The 18620-nt window shown below is 45.8% G+C and overlaps 1 long non-coding RNA gene across 1 annotated transcript in view; it reads right to left on the bottom strand.

The window, feature by feature from the left end:
* Positions 1-18415, bottom strand: part of LOC135184715 (uncharacterized) — a 30006-nt gene extending 11591 nt beyond the window's left edge. Inside the window, exons 1-2 of the long non-coding RNA XR_010306135.1 lie at positions 18257-18415; positions 2273-2396 (exon numbers count right to left, since the gene is read on the bottom strand). This is a non-coding gene — a long non-coding RNA (uncharacterized LOC135184715). The remainder of the gene's footprint in view (positions 1-2272; positions 2397-18256) is intronic.
* Positions 18416-18620: the final 205 nt, after the last annotated feature.

Here is an 18620-nt window from a genome sequence, read left to right as displayed (position 1 = left end):
TCAATATCTCACCAATGTGAAAATCCAGTTCATCTGTAACACTCAGGCTAGATCCTCCCAGAGTCACTCATCATTGCTGCATTCAAACACAAGATATTTCAGGAGGCCTTTCAAGAGGACAGTCCCTTTGGGCACTTATACTACCGTTTGGCATAACATGACTTTTTAAGTGAGAGACAGGTTAGCAGAGCCTGGAGACAAGACCTTGGCCTGCATGATAAGTAGTATTGTGATGTGGAGGGACAAAAGACTACATCAAGTCTTAGTAAAACTAAGCACCAATGTGCAACAGCTTAAGGGGCTGAGTATTCTGTATAGCCAAAGCCTTACAAGGAACAAGGACATGCTGCCATGGCAGTGATGAAGCCCACATGGAGCAATGGATCTGAAATCACCTGGTTCATATTTCATTGCTTTTGGTGCAATATACAGTCAAGTAGCTTGCTCTGTCACACCACTCATCATGCTTGAATCAGGGTCCTTGTTGAGCTCTTTTTTTTTTGGTTTCAGCTGTTTCACTGCAATTATATGACCTTGTGAGACATTTTTTTCCCCAATGTTTCCATATAGGAAGGATATTTTTTAATTTCTGCTTTCAGTCTCCAAACAAAGAATGGTTATTCTGTAATATAATAAGAGCTATTTACTGGTATTGAAACCACAGACTTACTGTAAGTTTTACAGCATTCAAAATACTATGTAATTCTTCTCTTTTTTTTTTTCAGCCCATAATAGTTTATTGCCATAATCACATCAGCACTGTCTCACTGTTTTGCAGAAAGGTTTGTTGGAAAGCAGACTATGAAATACTTGCATGTTGCCATTTGAATTGCTATTTAATAGGTCAACAGCAAGGAAGTGCCTGAATGCAACTGAAGTCTGACTGGCAAATTAATTCTCCTTTTGTTTTTTACTGCTCTCTTTACCTTGTCTTTTCTGACTCAGGTTCTCACACACACACAAATGCTTTCAATAGACCACATAATGGTGCTGGCTGCTGAAAACAAAATTTTATCTCTGTACCTTGAGTGCAGGAGGAGACATGGTCTTTTTTCTCACACTTCTGTTTAGAGAGTCTACTTACCTGGCTATTCCTTGTGCAGCAATGTAAGGTTTGCAACCCAAAAAAAACCCCAACAAACCACATAATAAAAAGAAAAAACAATACCACACACAACAAAGAAACCCAAGAAAAGCCAGATCTCAAAATGCAGTCCCTTCAATCCCTGAGCACATAGGAGACATGCTTGTTGTCTGGATATGTTATTCTCTAGTTAGGACTAAATGAGGCTGACTTTATTTACAGTAGATACCTGAAGCCTGGTCCAAAGCTCTTTAATATCCACGGGTTCACTCTCACCAGGATTTCAATCAAAGCTTTGCCATGCTTCTCAAGCCAACCTTTTCCAAGCCTTGCCAGGTCTGCCTTCACCCAGACCTGTACAGATGAGCTCATCCCCTTCAGCTTTGTAGATGTCACTGCAGGAGTTTTACTCCTCCAAACTCAATCTGTTTTTAACATCTTTAAAGTCTGATCTGTGTTTATAACTAAGTGTGACAGACACCTCCAAACTGGCAATTTGCTATAGGCCTCTACAGTACTCCATGTATGACTTATTCAGGAAGGACAGAGGATTAAAGAGATCTACTCATACCACTTAAGATACACTCTGCACCCACTCCAAAGTCCCTGCGATACACAAGATACATATAAGCAAGAAACATCTCTGATACCAAGAGATGCATATTGGTCTAAGAAGTCCTCCTGTCTGACACAAATTGCTGTTCAATTATTATGCAGGAGGTGAGCTGGTGGTTATCAATTTGTTCATTGCAGACGTCAGCACTGGTGATAAAAGCAATTTGTTCATTGCAGAAGTCAGCATTGGTGATAAAAGCATTTAGCAGTTTAGAGTAAATAATGCAGGTATAACTTTGAACAAACATGACAGAGAAATTAACTCTGAATGGCACACTCATTTACTTTGAAATTTACCTGGAATTGCTGTTGAGGTAGTCAATTTGTGACATTGTGTGACATTGATAATTGATTTTTATTTGCTTTGCCCCATGAACAGAGTGCCTGGGAGAGATTGGAGCAATGAATATATTTCATACAAGAAGATCCTAAGTAAAATGAGAATTCCAGAAGTGAATGGAGCCTCCTAAAGCAGCCTTACTGACAGAGAATACTTCCAGTTGGCTGCTTATGCATTTCAGAGTTTCTTTTCCTCCATCCACTTATTTCAGCTATTTTTTTCTCCTGACTTACCTTATTTCTTCTCCCACAAAGTTCCCAATCCTGGTTGCAGCAGATGTTAAGTCAATTGTCGGAGTGACTGCACCCTTAGAGAGGAGAAAGTGTCCAGGGAAGTTCACACAGCAGAGAAGAGGTGCTATCAGGGGAGAGAAAAAAAAACAAGAGGATTTTCTAAATGTGAATCTAGAGAGTTACATTTTTTAATCTGTAAAATTAACCTGGGATTTTTTTTTTCTTTTAAGCAGAACTGCAAATCACAATCAAACAAACTGATTTTAAACTGATAAACAAGGGGACACAGTCTCAAGTTGTGCTGGGGGAAGTATAGGATGGATGTTAGGAGGAAGTTCTTGCCAGAGAGAGTGATTGGCATTGGAATGTGCTGCCCAGGGAGGGAGTGGAGTCACCATCCCTGGAGGTGTTCAAGAAAAGCCTGGCTGAGGCACTTAGTGCCATGGTCTAGTTGACTGGCTAGGGCTGGGTGCTAGGTTGGACTGGATGATCTTGGAGGTCTCTTCCAACCTGGTTGATTATATCATTCTATGATTCTATTTTGTTCACTTGATGTGGTTTGTTCTGCACAGGGTATGGACATTTGCATCTTCTTACTTGGATACTCAAGGAGTATCTTTGTTCAGTCTCTAAAATGGCTATATTCTGATGGCATAGTAGGAACTGTCTCCCACTCTGCAGTCAGAAACATTGCCCATTATTCTTCAATTTCACACTCTAGAATGTAAAATCCCTTTATGATCATTGTGGTTTTTTTCCCACCACCTAACATCTTGGTGATCATTACACTTTTTTTCTTGACAGCTATTTCCTTTTTCCTAAGCAGTCAACCTATATTTAGTAAAAGATGAGACACTGATGACCTCTACTCTTATTTACCCAAAATTAGGTAATTCCACAGTCACTCTCAGGGCTTTTTTCACCAAGTTATTTGTCTTTGTGTGGCTGTGTTACACACTCAAAATGAACTGCTGTCTGCTTGACTATCCATATCTTATTTGGCAGAGAAGACCTATCAGGCCTTTTAACATCAACAGTATTCAATCCTGAGAACAGATAAGTTAGCTATTAGGGAGAAGCCTTTAACGTTTTGACCTCATCACATGTAAGCATAGTTTGCTTTTGAGATGGTTTGACCTTTTTTCCCACCCAGCTGTCTCTCTCCTCAATATGTGAAACCAGATGCCAGAATTTAGTACTGGAACGCTCAATCAGAAGCAAGAGTCTGCTAAACATATTTCTATAGTCACATTGTAGTGGACAGGGGGTAGGTAGGGAGGGAAAGAAAGCAAGAAAATAAGTAAAAGGGAATAAACCAAAACAGAGACAAGTTTGTTCTTCAACAGTAGAATCATAGAATCATAGAATCAACCAGGTTGGAAGAGACCTCAAAGATCATCCAGTCCAACCTAGCACCCAGCCCTGTCCAGTCAACCAGACCATGGCACTAAGTGCCTCATCCAGTCTTTTCTTGAACACCTCCAGGGACGGTGCCTCCACCACCTCCCTGGGCAGCCCATTCCAATGCCAATCACTCTCTCTGTGAATTGTCTGTATGGCTACACTCAGAGAGTTGTGGTCAATGGCTCAGTGTCCAAATGGGGATCAGTAGCAAGTGGCATCCCTCAGGGGATATCACTCAAAATAGCCAAGTGACCGTCATCACAACCAGTCAGTCCCAGCAGCAGACAGCAGGATTGGCCTTTTATTCCAGTATCCACACTGGCTTTCTGTGACCAGGAAGCTCAGAGAAATCTGCCTGGGCTGGGTTCCAGTTTCAGACAGTAAAGCAGAGTTCTGGATTTATCCTTCCAAAGTTGGTGTGTAAGTTCAACACAGCCTGTTTCACTCTAACACAGAAGTGAGGGACAGTAACACACAAAACACCCTCTGGGTTGAGACAGAGTTGAGCTAGAAAGAGTTTAATAAAAATAAGCTAATACAATGCACAACCACCTTAGCCTGTTTGCAGAAAAAGCACAGCAGCATGAAGAAGCAGCAGCAGAAGCCAGTGACCTACTCCCCCAGCCCTGAACCTGCGCCAGCCCAGCAGAATGGACCAACACCCCAAACCCAGAAAGGGAAAGCAGCAACCAGAACAGGAAACCGCTCACGTTACAAAGTGAACTTCAAGCCCCATGTTACTTTGCTGCAGCCAGACCTTTTCATTTTGAAGCTGGCGTGACAGCAGAATGGAATGAGTATCATCATCAGCAGACTCAACTCAGCTCATGACAGTTGGCCAATCATGGCTTTGAAGAGGCTGAGAGAGCTGGGATTGGTTAGCCTGGAGAAGAGGAGGCTCAGGGGTGACCTTATTGCTGTCTACAACTACCTGAGGGGAGGTTGTGGCCAGGAGGAGGTTGCTCTCTTCTCTCAGGTGGCCAGCACCAGAACAAGAGGACACAGCCTCAGGCTGCACCAGGGGAAATTTAGGCTGGAGGTGAGGAGAAAGTTCTTCCCTGAGAGAGTCATTGGACACTGGAATGGGCTGCCCGGGGAGGTGGTGGAGTCGCCGTCCCTGGAGCTGTTCAAGGCAGGATTGGACGTGGCACTTGGTGCCATGGTCTAGCCTTGAGCCCTGTGGTAAAGGGTTGGACTGGATGATCTGTGAGGTCTCTTCCAATCCTAATAATACTGTGATACTGTGTGATACTGTGAAAGACTGCAGCAGTTGAAGATCTTGAACCTTTGATCTCCTGTAGCCCATGCTGTCATGTTAATCACTGTGTCATTCTTCCTCACTGTCAGGTTCTTTTTCAGAGTTAGTTACCAAAAAGAGAGGAGAGATCGATCCTATTATAAAATGCATGGCCAGTCATACATCTCAAAGTCAGTGCACAGCAGCTACTTGCATCAGCCTGCCAGCGAGCTAGTGACAGAGAATTACTCACAGAATGACAACTGGCCCAAACTGGCAAATGCCTTTGAAACCAGAAGCTGTAATTACATAGAGCTCGGTTTGGAGTAATTAGCTAAATACTGGTTTCTTCTTAGAGAGAAGTGCTTTCCAGCAGACAGTGTGTTTGACCTAGATAGCAAGTATGAAACACAGAGGAGCAGGGAAAAATCGTGGCCTCTGTATTCATCCTGCTGTCCCCTTCTGCCCAGGTCACCCCTTGCACGGCAGCAGCATCTCTGCCCGGCTCCAGGCAGACACTGCCACCCTGTGGTCACGTCCTGCCAGCACAAGGGACTGGCAAAGGGCAGAGATGCTGTTCCCAGGAAGTAAGCTACCAGCATGACATAAGCAAAAGAAGGCTCTGTCGTCATCATTGTTTTGAGCTAGAAAATGCAAATCCAACCACATTTTTGAACCTTTGCAGCTAAAGATTGTCTACTCTTAGACATTATCCAGGGCTAAAGTACAGCAATTGTTCTATCACTTGATGAGCCCTGGGGAAGGAGAGCCACAAGTTTAAATGAAAACAGATTTAATGAGACAGCCAAACTAACACCATCGCCTGTATCAAGTATATGAGGTTACACTCAGCCCAGTGAATGCACAGTGTTCACAAGAAACACAAAAGCATCCTTGGAAGCAGGATGGGAAGTGAGGTCCTCTGGGTATCAAGAGAAGCAGAAAGAGAAGGAGCTGGAACCCAAGCAGAAGGTCTCCATGTCCTCAGCAAACTTCCCCCTTTATAGCGAGTATGATTTTTCATGGCCTAGGGTACACCTGTACGCAACTCAGGTCATTTCCCTGGTGGACTCCAAGCTGCCAACAGCTGCAGACCATACCCAACCTGGCATTCTGTCCTAGCAAAACCAGGACAAAGGTGCAGCAGGATTTTCACTGATAAATATCTGATTAATATTGATATGCAGGAAAGAGAAAAGGAGTTTGATGGAGAGAAGAAGGGAACTTCAGACTTTGAAATCTTCAACAAAACAGAAATAGGCACCATTGACTTGAGTGCCACATGGTGCATTGGGGAACAAAAAGGGGAAAAAAGTGCAAGCAGAAAGGAAAAGCCTTAACATGACAGATGACCCAGAAACCTCTGGAAACTTGACCCTCCTACCCAGTCAGTAGAAGGACATGACTTCATTAGGGTGAGTGATAGGAGAAAGAAAGCAGAAGCTGGGTGGGAGTCTGAGAATTGCTGGCCTGTTTCAAAAAGCTGCCCTGGGTGTCATATCCAGCCCACTCTGGCCAGGGTAAGAAGGATGTGTAGTTCTAGTGAGGCTGTGTTTTGGTTGCCTAATTCTTCTGACCTCAATGAAGAGCAATATTCCCTTGAAACTGCCTGGGAAGGCAAAAGGAAAATGTTGATTAGCACTTAGCAGAGGAAGTGGCTTATTTGGCCCGATTATAACCATAGTTATAACCATTACAACCTTAGTTCCTTCTGCTCCAGTGACCACATTGGTAGTGTTAACTGGAAAACCAAGTAACTGGTAAAAAAAGTGCTGAATCAAGCTTAGTCTCATATTGCTTGCATTATCTCCCCTGAACAGACACACAAGGAACCTTAATTCTTCATACACTGGGATCTTGGTGGCTGTAGCCAAAAAAAAAACCCCAAAACATTTCACAGGTCATTACTGGGTCAAAATCTGCCTTCTTTTCCCCTGGGTGGCTGCTTGGACAGCGATAAGGCTTCAACAGGGGTGCCCAGGAGCTCAGTCTGGGTCTGGGATGTACTGTCATTAAATATGCTGATCTTGAGGATGACACTGAGAGCCATTTCTAGGCAAGGGGGTTTGTGTGTGTGTTTAAAACCAAACTTTACAGTGCCATAGATGTGAATTTCAGTCCAGGGTCATTCAGGCCAGAAGCAATAATAAAACAGTATTTTCATAACTGACATATTTTATGGTGGTATTGCTCAATACTGGAAAGCCAAAGTGAGGTGTTCCTTAGTTTTGTTTTAAAAAATCAGCTCAATCAATGGACTTACCAATTAGTAGGCATTCATGTCAACACAGACTAGATATTCTTCAATGGGGGCAGCTACAGCTTTTCCAGGGCCTGCTCACACATCACAGTATCACAGTATCATTAGGGTTGGAAGAGACCTCACAGATCATCAAGTCCAACCCTTTACCACAGAGCTCAAGGCTAGACCATGGCACCAAGTGCCACGTCCAATCCTGCCTTGAACAGCTCCAGGGACGGCGACTCCACCACCTCCCCGGGCAGCCCATTCCAGTGTCCAATGACTCTCTCAGGGAAGAACTTTCTCCTCACCTCCAGCCTAAATCTCCCCTGGCACAGCCTGAGGCTGTGTCCTCTTGTTCTGGTGCTGGCCACCTGAGAGAAGAGAGCAACCTCCTCCTGGCCACAACCTCCCCTCAGGCAGCTATAGACAGCAATAAGGTCTCCCCTGAGCCTCCTCTTCTCCAGGCTAACCAATCCCAGCTCCCTCAGCCTCTCCTCGTAGGGCTGTGCTCAAGGCCTCTCCCCAGCCTCGTTGCCCTTCTCTGGACACGCTCAAGCATCTCAATGTCCCTCCTAAACTGAGGGGCCCAGAACTGAACTATTTAGAAGTCAGGAGATGGAAAAGACTAAGCTACTAAACCTAGCATTCCCACTGTTAATCAGGCTGAGCCAAAGTTACTCACAGGTGAGTGAGGCTGTCTGAGAGAAAGGGTGGTCCAGGTGGGTGTCAGCTCTCTCTCTTTCAAAGGGCATCCGAGGCTCATTAGCTCGCCCAGTGGGTGCTAATGGTGGGAGCCGTCCAAAGCAGGGAGGTGCCTGTCCCTCAGGAGCTTGTCCTTCCCAGTGCCAGGGGACTCGTCTGCAGGAACTATCCAGGCTGGGGAGAACTCTAAGGTGGGAACCTCAAGGCGAGAAGTACCCCAATATTTATACCCTCCCTAGACAAAGAGCAGAGTTACCACTGCCTAGGCACGAACAGCACAGCCAATGCCCAGCCCTATTCCAGCGCAGGCACTGCACAGGGCACCCCTGGTGCCAGAAGGGCCCTTTGCTCCCCCCTCACGCCTGCAGGGCAGGGGTGGGGGGGAACAGGTCTTTTCCCGCCTTTTCCTCTCCCATTCAAACCACAGAGGGAGAGGGATTTTGGGGTATCTAGGACAAACACCAAAAGCAAAATCCAGGAGAAAGACTGGATCTCCCCTTCACAACAGAATGTCACTGTTATGCTGCAGAACAGGTTTCTTTTTACCTTGTTGCTCCAAAGGCAAAGCAAGAAATTTGCAGCCTGTCATTTTTCCGTGAACTGAACAGGGGGAACAAAAAAAAAGAAGTCTTGCAGTGTGATTTCCAAGCCCTGCTTTGCACAGTGGAGACTACTGAAGGTTACTTGAACAGCACGTGGGAAAATTATTTTGTTTGTGAGATGCAAATGAAAAGGAATCATTAAAAGGTAACAGAGGATCAGTCTGCTTAGCATTGGAACAAGCACCCTGGCCTTAGGAGCACCAAATAAAATTACCCTGAGAAATATCCACTTAATCCTCCCATCTTCCCTTCAGATAGGAGGAGGGCAGAATATTGCAGGGATTTGAGGCATAATTTGTTTGCATGGCCGTATTTTAATCATCTGTGAGAAGCTAAGGTTACACAACTCCAGCATTCAAACCATCCCCTACCTTGCTGTTTATAAGAAGTGGAGCCTGACATTCATAGCGTTCCTGGTCTGCTCTGAGGGGATAGGAATAGAGGGATGAGGAGGGAGGAGGAGGGAAGAGAGGAGAGAAAGGTCAGCTCCCTTTTTAAGTATTTCTGAGCTTGCTGGAAGCTTTCAGCATGTGGGTGGTAGGTGTATCGTCTGACACAGGGAAGTGTAAGCGTGAAGCTGGCCACCCAAGACCTCGGGGTCACTGCTGACACTCCACATCTCCAAGCCGAGGAAGGCACCTGCTCCCTTGCCAAAACAAACCATCTCCTGCTATGGACATACTTGAAAAGACCTGCTTTTGTCAGCCCTGAGGAAGAGGGAAAGGGAGGGGGCAAGGAGGGAGGAATTACAGGGATGTGGGGGCTTTAGGCTTTACTTAAACAGTCTCAAATAACCAGTTTACAATGCAGCGATGTTCTTCAGGATTTATTAAAGGAGGGAAAGAGGGGGTTGGGGAAGGAAAAAAAAGAAGGAGCCAAGGAGACTTGACTCCAGATCTGGTGAGCATTAATATGCATCGTGCTAGAATTTCATTAGGCAAGCGAGTTTTGTAGCCCTTGCTCTGGTGGTCCTCTGCTGACAGGATCTCAAGCCGCTATTTGTTATCTTTAGGCCTGATAAGTACATCTGGTTTTGATTCAGGTGGCCGCGAGCTTGTCTCAGGAGTTGAAAAGGGTGCTTTGCTCAAATTGAATTTTCTCACAAATTTCAAACTGGGATGAGAACCAGAAGAAGCTGGGCCCTGTCACACAAAACTCCCGTTTTGCTCGCTTGGCCCTTGGGCTCATAAAAACCTGGCACAAATCAGTTTCACCTGTTTGGCTAAGTGAGTACATGCTCAAAGTAATAAAGCTATTAGTGCAATCAGATATTTCTCCGCATGTGTTCTGATGTAAAAAGAGAAAAAAAAAAAGGAGAGAGCAAGCAGGGAGGTGAACTCTTCTCAACCCTGCCTGTCACAAGTTTTCCTGTGTCCCTCTAAATTCCTTGCAGAGAAGCTGCTGCCAGTTCTGCACACCTTTCTGCCTGGGCATCCTGGCTGCAATGAGCTGTCCAACCCTATTGAAGAGGGAAAAGGACTATTTTTGTCCTTCACCAATCTCATACTTTCCAGTGTGGTACCACTGCTCCTATGTTTAGACTGTGAAGCCTCACTTGCCTCTCAAGATTGGACTGTTTCAGCATCTGAACACCTGAGGACAAGGTCTGGGCAATTAGCTCCTGGCATGCTATGAAGTTTGAAACACACACTTCTGACAGCATCTCTCAGAGCAGTGTATCATCACGTCCTTAGAGCCAGTGTATGTCATGGTTTATGGGAAAGACCCAAGCAAACATAGAAATGAAAGAATTTAAGAGGTTCCTATGCCAAAACAAAGAGCAGTGACATCTCTAACTCCACTCTGGTAGCACATTTTATGACCCAGATACATATACCATGACCCAGATATGTATACCGTTCTAGTGGTGTCCTCTGCTCATGTGAGGTGCTCTGTAAAACACACAGGGAACCTCCTGGATAGAAAATACCACTTAGTGCCATGGTCTAGTTGACTGGATAGGGCTGGGTGATAGTTTGGACTGGATGATCTTGGAGGTCTTTTCCAACCTGGTTGATTCTATGATTCTATAAAGCATTGTCTGACTCTTTGCCCTGTCACTCTTCAATGCTTTTCTTGTGGAACCTTTATGAAAAGACCTGGGGCCTTTTTTTGGTTTGATCTGTTGTCCATTTTCCACATCCATTTTCTCCCCCTCTTCATTACACTCTCCCTTGCTGTGCAGTTTTCTTTGCAGTGGCTGATTTCTCTTATGTCTTGTTCTGTAAGAAGCTCCGTCCACCCTAGAGATTAATAACTTACATTTGTGATCATAGAATAGAATAGAATCATAGAATAGAATCAACCAGGTTGGAAGAGACCTCCAAGATCATCCAGTCCAACCTAGCACCCAGCCCTAGCCACCCAACTAGACCATGGCACTGAGTGCCTCAGCCAGGCTTTTCTTGAACACCTCCAGGGACGGTGACTCCACCACCTCCCTGAGCAGCCCATTCCAATGCCAATCACTCTCTCTGTGAAGAACTTCTTCCTAACATCCATACATATTTGTATGCCATCTAAATGTAAGCAGTCTTACCTTAACAAAAGGAGTGAAACAACTCCCTTTGTATAATAATCCTCAGAGAAACACTTTAAAATTGCATCAGAGCAACTCCCTAGCCTAGATCTGACTGAAAAAGTAAAGAAAAAAAATTATACCACTGGCATTTTTCTTAAGTATTTCTCCATACTTTTCCAAAGCTAAAAACACTGTAAAAATATAAACCATCTGTGCAGATTTTTGGAAGGAAGAGTGTCTGTCTTGAGGGAAAAGTTACTGAATTTCCTTTATGGTGTTTTATATATTAAGATTTTTTTAAAGAGAAAACAAAACAACAACTACAAATTGACCAACTGTACTCTCTCTGCTGTGCCCAGCCCTGCTGCTCTTGCACGCTGCCTTACTGCTTGCCTGCTAAACTCCACTGCCACCAATTATCAGCGGCAGACCCTGGATGCCTGCATGCGATCAGCCTATGTGGCCAGTGTGACATCCTGCTGAGACTGCACCACATCTGCATTCTGCACCTGAAGGTCCTGCTTAGAATCCCTGGACACATACACAGATCATCCAGAAGAAGCCAGGAGACAAGGGCAGAGATTGTCTGTGTCCTGTCCCCAGAAGCCAGGAAGATTCAAGCCTCAACGCCCAACAAGAATCCCCTGAGAGCATTTGGGCACTGTCTGGACTGTGGCCAGCCCCTGTGAGTGGGTAACAATGATCTGTGAGTAAATGCTGAAATGCCTCTTTGCAATTCTCTGCTGCCTTCTGCCATAGAGCAGAAAGAGCTTGAGCCCAGCTGCTGGGCAAGCAGCGTATAGACTGCAAGCGGCGTTTGACCATGGGAATCTTCTCTTCCAGTTCAATTAATGCTTATATATATTTTTGTGCTGGTTATTTCTAGACCTAGATATTATCCACAGAATGTTTCCATGACCGTGGAAGAACCGAAATGTTATTAATCACAGTATCATCAGGGTTGGAAGAGAACTCACAGATCATCAAGTCCAACCCTTTACCACAGAGCTCAAGGCTAGACCACGGCACCAAGTGCCACGTCCAGCCCCAGGGATGACAAAAAATCAGTGGTTCAGGGAGGCGAGAGTTCTGAATAGCAACATTAATAACCAACATTGATTTTGGAAAATATCATCTCATATCAATTAATTTCCCCTCCCCAACAGCATTATGTTGGTGGTTTTGGAATAGTTTTGACTCCACAAGGTGTTTAGAATATTTACTTCCCAGCTCTCCATCCCCCAAAGTGCACAGAAGTTTTACTATTCTCCATTTTTAAAGGAGATCATTACAGTTTAATGCAAGCATAATTACTTCTAAAAAACAGGATTAGTGATCAAGTGATCTAGAATGTTTAAAACTGTGAAATGCATCAGAAGTTAGTTTTGGGAAGCAGTGAGCCATTTGTACAATACTAGAGATCCAGAAAGTCATATATATGATATATATTCATAGAATCATAGAATCAGCCAGGTTGGAAGAGATCTCCAAGGTCATCCAGTCCAACCTAGCACCCAGCCCTAGCCACTCAACTAGACCATGGCACTAAGTGCCTCAGCCAGGCTTTGCTTCAACACCTCCAGGGACGGTGCCTCCACCATATCCCTGGGCAGCCCATTCCAATGCCAATCACTCTCTCTGGGAAGAACTTCCTCCTAACATCCAGCCTAGACTTCCCCCAGCACAACTTGAGACTCTGTCCCCTTGTTCTGTTGCTGCTTGCCTGAGAGAAGAGACCAACCCCTACCTGGCTACAGCCTCCCTTCAGGTAGTTGTAGACAGCAATGAGGTCCCCCCTGACCCTCCTCTTTTCCAGGCTGCACACCCCCAGCTCCCTCAGCCTCTCCTCATAGGATTTGTGTTCCAGGCCCTTTCACCAGCTTTGTTGCACTTCTCTGGACACCTTCCAGCACCTCAACATCTCTCTTGAATTGAGGAGCCCAGAACTGGACACAGTACTCAAGGTGTGACTTGACCAGTGTTGAGTACAGGGGAAGAATAACCTCCCTTGTCCTACTGGCCTACTGTCCTGATACAGGCCAGGATGCCATTGGCTCTCTTGGCTACCTGGGCACACTGCTGGATCATCTTCAGCTACTATCTACCAGAAAGTAGAAAGTCCCTTAAAGTTAGTGGATGTTGTGGCCTGAATGTGTCCAGAAACACAGTATATAAGGGGTTAAAATTGAAAACTTGGGTCTTAAGAAAGTTTGGAAGATTTCAAACCCAATCTAGTCCCTGCAAAGTACCCAGTAACCAATTTTTTTCAAGAGGTTTACAAGAACCTATCATTCTGGGGGCTGCTGGATGATGAGTGGAATGGTACAACTTGTGTGCTATGAACTTGTCTGAGTATTTCTGGCACTATTGTTAAATTAAACTTACATTAAAAGTCAAACACTTCACTATTTAGCTTTCAGTCTGCCTGGCAGGTATTGCTACATAAATCTGGTTGGAGCAAACTGGCCCATTTGGATTGGACATTGGATATGGCATTTCTGCACCATCCAGAAAATGGCTGCACGTTGTTTTAATTGTTTCCCTCACATATAATTTTTAAGCAGTCTTATAAAAATGTTTTCCTTGTTTCACTCCCCACTGAATTAAGAATGCACATGAACATTTGCCAGCTGGCCTGTGCAGTAGTCATTCCAGCAGGCAGCAATGAGAAAGTATGAAGTGGTTGCTGGAAGAACTAGCTTTCTTTGCAAAGGCACTAGACTTTGCATAGCTTGATAGAGATGCCTTTTATTCCCTGTAAACCACCTCTTTCAGCTTGAGTAGAAGGAATAATTTCCTAGCTGAATTTAATGGGTAAGCATAAGAAGGCTTGAGTGTACTACCTGTGATCTGCTTTGCAAATAAGCAAGCTTCTGCTGTTTTACTGAAATTTAAGTGGCATGTTCTTCAAAGATCTTGACTGTGCAGTAGGAGTCTGTTGTTGCTGTAGACAGGAATGGTATTCAATTCTCTCCCTGTTCTCCCCAAATTCTGCTTTCTCCACCAACACACACATGCATATACATTATGTTTGTGATGCGTGGAAAGTAAGGGCAACAGTTAATATATTTCATGCTAGAAGCTTATTGGACAAAAAAAAGTACTGTGTCCAGTTCTGGGCCACTCAATTCAAGAGAGATGTTGAGGTGCTGGAATGTGTCCAGAGAAGGGCGACAAAGCTGGTGAGGGGCCTGGAGCACAAACCCTATGAGGAGAGGCTGAGGGAGCTGGGGGTGTGCAGCCTGGAGAAGAGGAGGCTCAGGGGGGACCTCATTGCTGTCTACAACTACCTGAAGGGAGGTTGTAGCCAGGTGGGGGTTGGTCTCTTCTCCCAGGCCACCAGCAACAGAACAAGGGGACACAGTCTCAAGTTGTGCTGGGGAAAGTCTAGGCTGGATGTTAGGAGGAAGTTGTTGGCAGAGAGAGTGATTGGCATTGGAATGGGCTGCCCAGGGAGGTGGTGGAGGCACCGTCCCTGGAGGTGTTGAAAAAAAGCCTGGCTGAGGCACTTAGTGCCATGGTCTGGTTGAGTGGCTAGGGCTGGGTGCTAGGTTGGACTGGATGATCTTGGAGATCTCTTCCAACCTGGTTGCTTCTGTGACTCTATGATAAAAGCCACATGATAAGTGCAAGCAGTACTCCTGTTGTGTTGCTAGAAGAGAGAGAGGGGAAGGAAATTCCCACAAAGGCTGCGCTCACCACCGGTGTCTCTAAAGCTGTTCAAAGGGAACAGATAAGGAGACAGCTATTTTATTTCATTGTATTAAAACCAAAAGTCAAATGATTTTCAAAACGAAGTTAAAAAAATAAAGGTCATGTCAGATGGAACAAATTAAACCAAAAAAGGGTGGCTAGAAGTGAGCCCAGAGAGCAGAGTGTGACCGAAGGTGTTGGCATTAGGCTGCAGCAGCTCCCGGCCCTGCTTCACCAACCCACTGCCTGGGGGGCACAGAAGCTCCCCAAGGCTCAAAGACCACCAGACAATCGCTGGTTTGTTGCAGGGACCAGCTGCCTGGGGCCACCGGTTCCACCTGGAACATCACTCCCAGCTCCCAGGCTGGCCTGCGGAGTTCCCTCTGCCAGGTAATGCCAGGCAAATCCTCAGAAGTGTGAATACTTGAAGAGGTTTAGCTAAAAAAAGATCCCTCTCAACTACTTTTCCACTCTGACTCTTACTTGATGCTTTCAGCTCTTGAGTAGCCCTGAAAGACATCTCTGCCCTGGGACCAAGCCCTGATCTTGACCCTAGCAGAAAAGCAGGGACCTCAAATTGATTTTTAGTAGTCCCTACCACATAAGAATATCTCCTTGCTCAGCCCAACTCCTCAGCTGGCAAAGGTGATCTATTAATGAGCACCACAAGAGGGTGAGAGCAGCATGCTGCTCCAGGAGCTACCAGCCTGCTACCTGATCTGACTTAGGATCAGTTGTACTTTATTTCTAGAAGTGATAGCCATACACATAAAAGGTAAAGTTTAAAACTGAAAGTTGAATGGTCTCTGCTAATTTCAGCTTCTTCATCTTGAGTGTTGCACAGAAACAAAGCAGGCAGGGAAAAAAAGCAGTCTTCAGTGTGACTCTTCAAAGGACCTCACGATATACTTCTGCCCAGTAAGTACAGCTGCTGAGTCAGTGCTGGTGGATGCAGAGGTGCAGTGAGGCCTCTGAAATGCTTTTAAAACGTTTTTACAAGGAATGGAGAGATTTTTGTCTTTAAGAATTCCATGTGCCTTGTGGAGGGCTCATAAATAAACAGTTTTCAGGGTAAAGTTTCACACTTTGGCTGACTGAAGAGAGGGAGAGTGTGTTACACCAACCATTTCTAAGAGAAAAAGTTCCTCACAGAGCCTCATAAAACACAAGAGTGCTTTCTGCCAAGCTTTTCCTCCAGATTACTGGGTTTCCTTCAGGGTGAATTAGTTACCTCTATTCTCTTGTCTCTTTAGTCCTTGTAGTCACATCTGCACCTATGATTTCACTACTGAATTTCCAGTCTTCGCCAATTCCTCCCTCATCCTCCTCCCAGAGTGTTTCTCAAGACCCTCAACACTCCTTTTCTTGTTTTTGCTGGGCTTGAGGTTTTGTTGGTTTGGGGCTGGGTTGGGGTTTTTTAAACATTTCCTGTTTCCCTCGGTTCTGAGTTGACAGTTCCATCGCAGTGGCAGAATATGCACCACAGTCACAGATCACACACATATCTGTTCCCAGCGACCATGAACAAGAGGACAGTGATCCAAAAAAATCCCTTCTCAGCAGCAGTTACAGGAACACTACAGAAAATCCCTACTGCAAAAACTGCTGTTTGCCAGCTTAGATGCTAATTTTGTCTAAGCTATTACAAAAGATAAAGGTCTTCTGTCTCACCTCGCTAGATAATTGAAGAACCCTCTGTGCTATGCATGGTGACCTCTGTCAGTGGGTGTCTTGCTCAGAGCTCTGAGCTACGACTTCTCAACAACTTCCTCTTTATCAGGTTCTAAATCAGGTTGCTGCTGAGAGCACTGTGTTTTTCTTTTCTGCATGCTGCTGCTTCTAGTGGGGTTTCTTGACAACCTCTCAGCTATCTGTGAAATGCAGAGCAGCATGCTGTAGGGATCAGCTGGCTATTTTTTTACCCTCTAAGCCAAAAATGAGCAAACTCCATGAATATCTCTGAACAAAACTAAACTCATTCTCCTCTAAGAACGAGAAAAGTCCGTGGCAAATAAAAGCAACAACATGTTGGATTGTCTTGCTCCTTTCCACAGTATCACAGCATCAACAAGGTTGGGAGAGACCTCACAGATCATCAAGTCCAACCCTTTACCACAGAGCTCAAGGCTAGACCATGGCACCAAGTGCCACGTCCAATCCTGCCTTGAACAGCTCCAGGGACGGCGACTCCACCACCTCCCCAGGCAGCCCATTCCAGTGTCCAATGACTCTCTCAGGGAAGAACTTTCTCCTCACCTCCAGCCTAAATCTCCCCTGGCACAGCCTGAGGCTGTGTCCTCTTGTTCTGGTGCTGGCCACCTGAGAGAAGAGAGCAACCTCCTCCTGGCCACAACCACCCCTCAGGTAGTTGTAGACAGCAATAAGGTCTCCCCTGAGCCTCCTCTTCTCCAGGCTAACCAATCCCAGCTCCCTCAGCCTCTCCTCGTAGGGCTGTGCTCAAGGCCTCTCCCCAGCCTCGTCGCCCTTCTCTGGACACACTCAAGCATCTCAATGCCCCTCCTAAACTGGGGGGCCCAGAACTGAACACAGTACTCAAGGTGTGTTCTAACCAGTGCAGAGTACAAGGGCAGAATGACCTCCCTGCTCCTGCTGACCACACCATTCCTGATGCAGGCCAGGATGCCACTGGCTCTCTTGGCCACCTGGGCACACTGCTGGCTCATGTTCCTTTATGGTTCTTCCAGTTATACACCCATGATTTTTAAAACCCATTTCAACTACACTGTCCCATCCCTCTGCCCTGTGTTGTAGCGTAAGGATGGCATATTACAGCTGCTCTCCTCTTTACATTGAGGAATTTACTGCTGACTCATACCTATGTTAGTGTAGATACAGCAACTCAACACCTAAGGATAAAGCTATTTGGTTTTTCAGGTCAAAACACAGTGTTTCTTTTATCATTTTCACCTTATCCTGCAAGTAATATTTTTCCACCCTACTGAGCTAAAAACTTCACTGTGACCCAAATATTTTATTGAAGACATTTCATTTCCTGGATTTCCTCGCCAACTAAAATTTCATTTCAGTAAATTATGTTCCCAAATGGGGTTATTTTCAGAAGAAAAACGGAGCCATTTTCATTTGAGGGTGTCAGATCAGTATTCTGATGCTCCTCACATTTTGTGGCTGGTTGGGGTTTTTTTTTCCCTGTCAAGGATCTTCACCAAAATCAGGAAACACCAGGGATGTGGAGCATGGCCACGGCAAGCACTTTTAAGCAGTGGTTTCACCTTCCTGCAGGACTTTGTGCACTACTCCCACACCCATAGGGTTTTTTTTTGTGCAGGTGAGCTAAATGAAGGATATTTGACGGGGACAAAAGTGTATCTGACTGAGGGGCAAAAACTGGCAAGACCAAGTAGCATTCCACAGGGATGGAGCAGGGCTTTGCAGGGATGACCCCCAACGACAGTGAAGTTTATAAGGAACATGGAGCTTTTCAGTAAGCTGTTGGCACACCCAGCTGTTTTCTACATGGCAGCCACAGCCATACTCTGTTTTACAGTGGGGATAGGCCTGACTGTGAACATGAACCCACAGAGAAATCTGGAAAACATACCTGAAGCTCCTTTTCTCCTTGAGCCTGCGGCGGGGACGTGGAGAAAGGAGAGGGGTGGCAGGAGCTGCGCTGCGGTGGACATCAGCGTCCTTGCACCCGCAGCAGGAGAAGGGCCTGCGGGTGCGGCAGGGACACGGAGAAAGGAGAGGGGTGGCAGGAGCTGCGCTGCGGTGGACATCAGCATCCCTTCACCCGCAGCAGGAGAAGGGCCTGCGGGTGCGGCAGGGACACGGAGAAAGGAGAGGGGTGGCAGGGGCTGCGCTGCGGTGGACATCAGCGTCCTTGCACCCGCAGCAGGAGAAGGGCCCGCCGGTGCGGCAGGGACACGGAGAAAGGAGAGGGGTGGCAGGGGCTGCGCTGCGGT

Source organism: Pogoniulus pusillus, chromosome 21 (assembly GCF_015220805.1).
Source record: "Pogoniulus pusillus isolate bPogPus1 chromosome 21, bPogPus1.pri, whole genome shotgun sequence".
In the NCBI taxonomy this organism is placed as follows: Eukaryota; Metazoa; Chordata; class Aves; order Piciformes; family Lybiidae; genus Pogoniulus; species Pogoniulus pusillus.
The sequence above is the reverse complement of the archived record's forward strand: the minus strand, read 5'-3'. Positions and strand labels throughout refer to the sequence as shown.